Genomic DNA, 7,924 nt, shown 5'->3' on the forward strand with positions numbered 1-7,924 from the left:
ATGTATGTATGTATGTAGATAGATATAGATAGATAGTTAGATAGATATATAGATAGACAGACATACATATGTATACACACACATATACACACATATATATATACATACATATATATACATATGTACACATATATAGTTATATAATATATATGCGTGTCTTTTCACATAAATACAAATATATATATATTTATATATATATATATACTTACACATATATAATCATATATATATTTTGATGTATATATGTATATATATAGATATTATATGCATACATGCATACACACACATGTACATAAGTGTTTATTTTTGTCATTTGTTTTAGGTTCAATGGCTAAGACCAGCCTGGAGCATTATGTATGTTGTGTGTGTGTGTGTGTGTGTGTGTGTGTGTGGTGTATGTGTGTGTGTATGTGTGTGTGTGTGCGGTGTATGTGTGTGTGTGTGTTTATGTGTGTGTGTGCATATGTGTTTGCTTATGTGTTTACAATCACAGGTAAAATTATTAGATATGATTTTGATGTCTGCATATTTTTTCTTTCACTTTCTCTTTTCTACAGGATTTAGTTCACATGCTTGTTTCTTTGATGTTGTTTAAGTTGATTGAGAGTCAATACTTGACTGTACTTTCTGATGCATTAACAAAATGAGAGTTACATAGCTCTGGACTATACACTGATGCAATTATCCAGTATAGCTGGTATGAATATTCCACCTGAGTAGGGGCATAGCCACATGGTTAACAAGCTCTTTTGCTTGTATATGGTTTTGGGCTTGATACCATTATGCAGGATTTGGAGCAAATTTCACCCATAACCTTGGGTTCACTAATATTTTATAACTGGAATTTAGTACTCAGAACTAAGCTGAAGTCTCTTTCCAGTGTGTATATATGTGCAAATGTATGTTTTGGTGTTTTATTTTGGTGTTTTAAGTACTGTATGTATCATTCTGATGTAGACTTCTGTAGAATAGGCTTCAGAGACTAACATTTTCAGGCATAGAGTAGACTAAAGCTTTAAAGGAGATAATGAAAAGAGAAAGGCAAGCAGGTGGGTAAATCTCTCTCTATATAATTTATTTCTTTTTAGAAGAAGCTAGATTAACATCACCTTGTAAAATGGAAGCATGTGTGTGTGTATGTGTGAGTGTATATGTGTGTGTGTTTGTGTGTCAGTTTGTGCGTGTGTGTGTGTATGCATATACATGTGCATGTTTTATGCTTATATGTGTGTGTTTATGTTTGTGTGTGTGTTTATGTTTGTGTGTGTGAGTGTTTATGTGTGTGTGTGTGTATGCATATGTATGTGCATCTTTCACCAAAATGTATCACTGATGAATGTAAAGATGAATGAGGATGCTGAAAAATATCTGATGCTTTTTTGAATGAAGTCCTTATGACATTTGTTCTGCATCAGGTTAGACAGAACTTCCTTCATCACTATCCATGATGGAAATACCAGTGTACTAATAGTTAGTCTATTAGAAATAAAATAACCAATGATATTATTATTCATAAATTATGATATCAAATAAATTTTAAAGAAATTGTTTAATATGAGATATGTAAAATAAATAAATAGATAATTTCAGCCTGTAGCATAAGGTAAACCACCTATATTTTGATATGAACTCACACCTTAGGATTCAATAGCCAAATACTTAATCTACTTAGTCATTTCTCCATATAATCTAAAGAAATTGAGAATGTTGCAGATAATAGAAATGCAATCTTAAAACGTCCAGGCATGAAGAATTCATTTAAAATTTAATGCATATGTGGATTATGGAATAAACGGAAAATGCCTCCAAGCAGAAATTCAATCCAGTTCACTATTTAAGAGAAAGCAGGAAATGTACCAAATTGAACATAAAAATAAGATGTTCTACATCCATATTCCTTTTTCTTTCATTTGAATTTATATTTGCAGGAGAAAAGAGAAATATCATGAGAATACCGCTCATTCCATAACAGACATCTATACAAAATGAGATTGCCAATAAAATCCATCCTAGCCTTCTGTAAAACAAATACTTTGAAGGAAATGTTATCCCCAGTCATTTAGGAAAACATGTGATTTGAAGTAAATATCAGGTATTGACAGAATTTATTTAAGGAAAGACTTTTTTTTTTGCAGAATTTAATCTAAAAGAGTTATAAACATACTGAAGAGACCTTTGAACAACTAAATCTCTGGACAATTTACATGTGCAGGTATTTACCCCAGGCTTATCTTTACTGCCAAGTTTGGTAATGTACAAGAAACAAACAAAAACTGATCTCCTAATAGAATTTTGTAAATTGGTTATTAAACTGATATTGCTTCCTTGAAAAAGCCTTTGCTGGAACAAAATCTGTTCTTGCAACGGTGTTTAATTTTAGCAATGGACAGTGATAAAAAAAATGTTCTGATACATGTACAAAGAATATAAAGTGGGAATTAGTGTTACTGGCTCTGTACTAACTGTTCATTGCTCATGCTAGAGGTACTCATGTGCAAACAAAATCATTATGGATGCTGATCTATGTATAGAAAGACCAGAACAAGTCTCTATCACTAGCCTCTGTTGCCATAAGCAAGATCAATTAAACCAAGGATAAGATTCTGTCTGATATCGTTTTACATTGTTAAGAAGAAGAAAAATTTTTTTCTCTGACTTATTTTAAAAGTAAAAGGTTAAAGAGTTTCCACTATTTTAGCCTGTACTTCAATGCCATAAGAAGACCTTTCAGAGATTTATTTATAGATAGATATTCTGGAGAGATTGTGTGTGAGTGTGTGTGTGTGTGTGTGTGTGTGTGTGTGTGTGTGTGTGTGTGTGTGTGTGTGTGTGTGTGTGTGTGAGGAGGTGGGAAGGAGGACTATTACTAAGATTTGAAACTGGATGTAGACAATAATCTACATTTTATATAATCATAGCATTGAAGAGGAAATATCTCTTAAGATAGAATGAACTTAGATGGTACAAGTCTATAACTAAGACATGAGACATTGCTTTCAACTATTCAGCTTAAAAATTATACTGAGTGAACGAAAGATAGATTTAGTTAATGTAAAAGGTCATGGTTCCCTTTTACCAACTTCAGATCTCTAAGTCTGCCTAATAATGTATGATATACATCAAAATGAAAGATATTAGTAAATATTTTAAGTTTGGATATACCAGTGTTGCAAGCTGATAAAATCAATTTTTCCACATATAGAAAAGGATTATAAGATGGAAAAAACAAAAATAATGATTAAAATAAAAAGGTATATATATCTCTGCTATATTCCCCTTTATTTGTGAATGACATACAATCACTGTGACATAGTAAACCTTGAACCTCATCATCTCTTCTTTACCACTACTACAACACCCCCTGTTATTCTGAAATCATTAATTCATTGCCCACTCTCTATAAACCTGTTCAATACACCTGTTTCGTTTCTTACCAGCAATCTCAATATATTTAGTATCCCTTTCATCAAATCAAATACTCAGAAGTGTATCCCATCTGGAACTCCTGCCACACCCTGTTTCTACATTCTTCCCACTAAAACCTTTAACAGAGTCTATACATGGTCACTTAATTATGGTTCGTTACAAATAGTATACAAATCTCCCCCAAACACACTTTACCTTATAGAAAATGAAACATACATTGGACAATGCTATCCTAGACTACCATAAAAATATTTGGTCCTGGTTAGAACCCTTTAAATCATAAGTCTGCTTGAATAAGGTTGACCTGGTTTATAGAGCAAAGCAAGTTCTAAATGTATATTATCACTCTTAATTGTTCCTGGCAGTCCCAAATCTCCCAGATTTGGAGAAACTGGAAATGAATGAACAATTTTTCATCTTTTTAAGCTAATTAATTAACATTTAACTCCACCACCAAAAAAAAAAAGAAACTGAAGAGAAAGATAACATAAAGATAATATACTTTTATATATTTACTGTATTAAAGAGCTTAAAGAGAAAAATATTCATTGCTTTCAGGAATCAGATATCAGCATTAAAAAAAAGTTACATTTTGAATTTAATAGTTACTAAAATATCATTTCAAAAAGGTAAGTGCTTATGACATAAAATGATTTTTAAAAAAAATACTTTCATTTAAATTTATATTGAAAATCAGACTGAAATAGAACATTTCCAATGAAGAGACTAGTTCTTATATACATTTACATTCATATACACAAACATGTCAGAAGTTATAGCGATAAACACATTGTTATGAAAGGCACAGACACACATGCACACACTGGATGCAAGCACACATGAAAACATACAGACATGTATTTGCACTTGTAGAAATCCTCTCTCATACATCCATACACACACACACAAACCTTTTAACACAAATACAGATCATTCATGCATATGAAAGCAGACACAAACGCATACATACACAGGAACTTTCAAATACAAACGTTATGTACACTTATATTTATACATTTTAACATACTCAAAGTCATATACACACATAGACTTGTGTGCACATACATGTATAATTATACAAATATACACATTGGGGGTGGCCAGAGGCACAGCCCTTCTTTTTCTTATGACCAAATGCCCATCCCATATATATATGTGTGTGTGTGTGTGTGCACGCGTATGTGTGTGTATGTATATATATATGCATATGTATATATGTATATGTGTGTGTCTATAAATAAATATATATATATATATATATATATATATATATATAGCAATGTTAAATCTCTGAACGAGGTATATATATATATATATATATACATTTATATGTGTATGTGAGTGTGTTTGAATACACACACACATGCATAAAGTTATTGGTAAATACATTTATGAAGAACAGCATGTGAAAAATTACACAACTATACATACATATTTAAAATAATATACTATACAAATGCATGCTCAAACACATATGCATGTACATTACCACACAAACATATACATAAAATACATCAACACAAGCTTGCATCCTTACACACAAATAGATATGTATGAGTTATTTTGTGTATGTAGGTAGGTACATATGCGTTTATGTGTGTATCTAGGTATATCTATCTATCTATCTATCTATCTGTCTATTTATCTATCTGTCTATCTATCTCCACTTTCTTTCTCTCTCCATATATATATATATATATATATATATATATATATATATATATATATCATACACACACATGCACTTATATACATACAAATATATATCATACACACACACACATAAACATACATAGACATACACTTAGTATCAAACTAACACTTATACACACATATTTAATATAAATACCTATACACAAAACTATTTCAAATTCTTTGTATATACACAAACTGGTTTTATATTTTACAGTTTTCTTTTTCTTTTTTTCCTTAGCAATATAAACTTTGTCTAAAGATAGTTTCCATTATACGGTGTTAATTAAATCTGAATTAAGACAAACCAATTAAGACTAAATTTCTAAACAACAAAAAAAATCAAAAATGAAAAGAAATAGAAAAAGTGAAAAAAAACTTATTCTTAGGGCAATCCAGCAAGCATTTGATTTAAATTCATCACTGAATATTTTAAGGGATAAAAAATATGAACATAAGTCATGTCCTTGAGTTATTTTTTAAATTTGTAATTATTTTGAGATCATGATTACTTTTAGAAATTATCACTAACTTTGTTTCTCTTTCACTTTCAAAATCTATGAAAATTTACAAGGGTTATTGAAAGTAAAATAAGGCTCTATTTTGACTTTTTTCTGAATAAAAGAAACAGTTTAACGATAACATGGATTTTGTATTTTTTGTTTTAATAATGTTAAGTAAAAACAAATTTAACAAGCAAAATCAAACAAAACAAGAAATTTTTTTCCTAACACGTAAAGCAATAAACTCACCGTTGCTGTTAAATCTTTCTCAGTGTAACGTTAGCTGAGCTGTGTATCCTGCTGTAGAGTTGTACAGTCACTGCTGCTGATGTATCTTGGTCTGTGTTGTTGTGTGAATATGAGAGAGATAGAAAGACAGAGAAAGTGAATGAATGAGTGTGAAAGAGAGAAATAGAGAGGGGGATGCATAGAAAAAGAAAGAAGAGCCTGTAGTCTTATCATGCATGGAATGTATGCTATATCTGTTATAGCCAATGACAGGCTGTTTATGGTTCCCATAGAAGAAGAAAAATGGAAACTCTGCCTAGGATTCTTATAGTGTGTACAAGTAAACCTAATGAAGGCCTGAATCACTCACAGTTCCACTAACTTATTCACCTATAATTATATTATAGATTTATAAAAATCTCTAATTTAGTCCCGATAAAAAGTCCGCTAATTATGGAGTAGGATGTCTCTTCTTATAATTAGAGGTAAACGACATTTAGAAAGTAGCTTTTGATGCAAAAAATCAAAGATATGATTACAAGAAATCACTTTAATTGAAGTAATATATTATTTATTCTATATTTGGAAAATATAGAAAAAATAATTTAAAAACGCTAAAAAAGATTTGTCTCTATATAGACTTTGAGAAGTTGAAATGTTTAGACATATATGAAAATCATCCATTCGATCACTGATTCTTTTCTAACTATCTGTAGGACCATTTTTTTTTTTTTTCTTTTTTTGTCAAAGAAAATTCAGAATTTTATGTAAGTTGAAAGATGAATCTTTTTCTGAAAAATAACATATTCATTATCAACTAAAATAATAATTTCTTTTACTTTGTTGTTGTTATTGCCTTGTTTTAATTCTGCTATACACTAACCCTGTCCTGCTATACACCAAAGTTGTTCCAACCATGACCTTCTCATATTTTTACATATTAGGACTACTCTCTATCAATCTGTCCATCGTCCTTTTTTTCCCATTTTTTTTTGGTTTTAAGACATGGGTCTGGCTGAAGGTTTGGTAACATGGCCAGTTGCATCAGGCTTCACATATTTGGTTTAAGGTAGGTAGGGCACACCATGCATTTCAGTTATTCCAAGAAATATGAAACAAAAAGATATGGAAACAAGAATAAATAAATATCTTATTCTTACATTAAATTAGATTTTGATTAAACACATCATCACTACATTTACCATTTATATTCTTTGTCAAACAATCAAATAACTATGTGTGAGGACACCAAATTTCAGCTGGGGCAGGGCACCACCATTAATTTTAGGGCCAGTTCTGTTAGGACAGTAAGGTAGGCTAGGTGTGTATTGGCAACTATTTCTAGCAAATCAAGCAACCATATAACTACTCATTGTGTGTTTCAAGTTTTGTATTTTTGTCTTTTGTTTTTTTAATAACTAAAATATTACTTTTTTAAAATTATTTAAATATTTTAAAGAATGTTACAAGTCTTTCTAAGTTTAGTATCAAATCAAATATTTCCAGTGGAAGAAAGATCATGTTATTACACTAATTGCAGTTAGAAATATCTCTCACTTCATCACAACATTTTAATTCATAACGTGTTCCTATGGCTGCAACAAATTGCTACTAAATATAATTGTTTTATTTTCATTTCTAATCACATTTTCTATCAAAATAGTGAGAGCAAGGAGGAAAAAACTGTATGCCCATCCACATACATAAACACATATACAAATACACATTCACAAATGTACATACATATGCTCACAAACATAAACACACTGATATCCACAGGCATATGCATATATTTAAAACACAAATATGTACAGAGTGACAAATAGACATACATACACACATACACAAATAGGCACACATGAATCACATGAATATTCAGTCACACACAGAGAAACGTTTCTGTCTGTGTTTGTTTTCATGTGTGTGTGTGTGTGATTACACACACATACACACACGCACACACACATACACATGCACACACACACACACACACGTACACATATATATAAATATATAAAACTGCATGCAGGTGTGTATATATGTGCATATATATACATTTACGTGTATATGTATGT

At 30.5% G+C, this 7,924-nt stretch overlaps 1 protein-coding gene across 4 annotated transcripts in view; it reads right to left on the reverse strand.

Moving 5' to 3' along the window:
- LOC106879144 (protocadherin alpha-8) overlaps window positions 1–6,058 on the reverse strand; it is a 123,111-nt gene extending 117,053 nt beyond the window's left edge. For 3 of the 4 annotated variants that reach the window (XR_008265536.1, XM_052973078.1, XM_052973079.1), the window contains exon 1: window positions 5,871–6,057. The gene's annotated coding sequence lies outside the window, so the exon portion shown is untranslated. Of the gene's footprint in view, window positions 1–5,870 lie in introns of all 4 variants that reach the window. The other variant, XM_014928580.2, reaches the window with a different exon arrangement.
- Window positions 6,059–7,924: the final 1,866 nt, after the last annotated feature.

Source organism: Octopus bimaculoides, chromosome 14 (genome assembly GCF_001194135.2).
Source record: "Octopus bimaculoides isolate UCB-OBI-ISO-001 chromosome 14, ASM119413v2, whole genome shotgun sequence".
Lineage (NCBI taxonomy): Eukaryota > Metazoa > Mollusca > Cephalopoda > Octopoda > Octopodidae > Octopus > Octopus bimaculoides.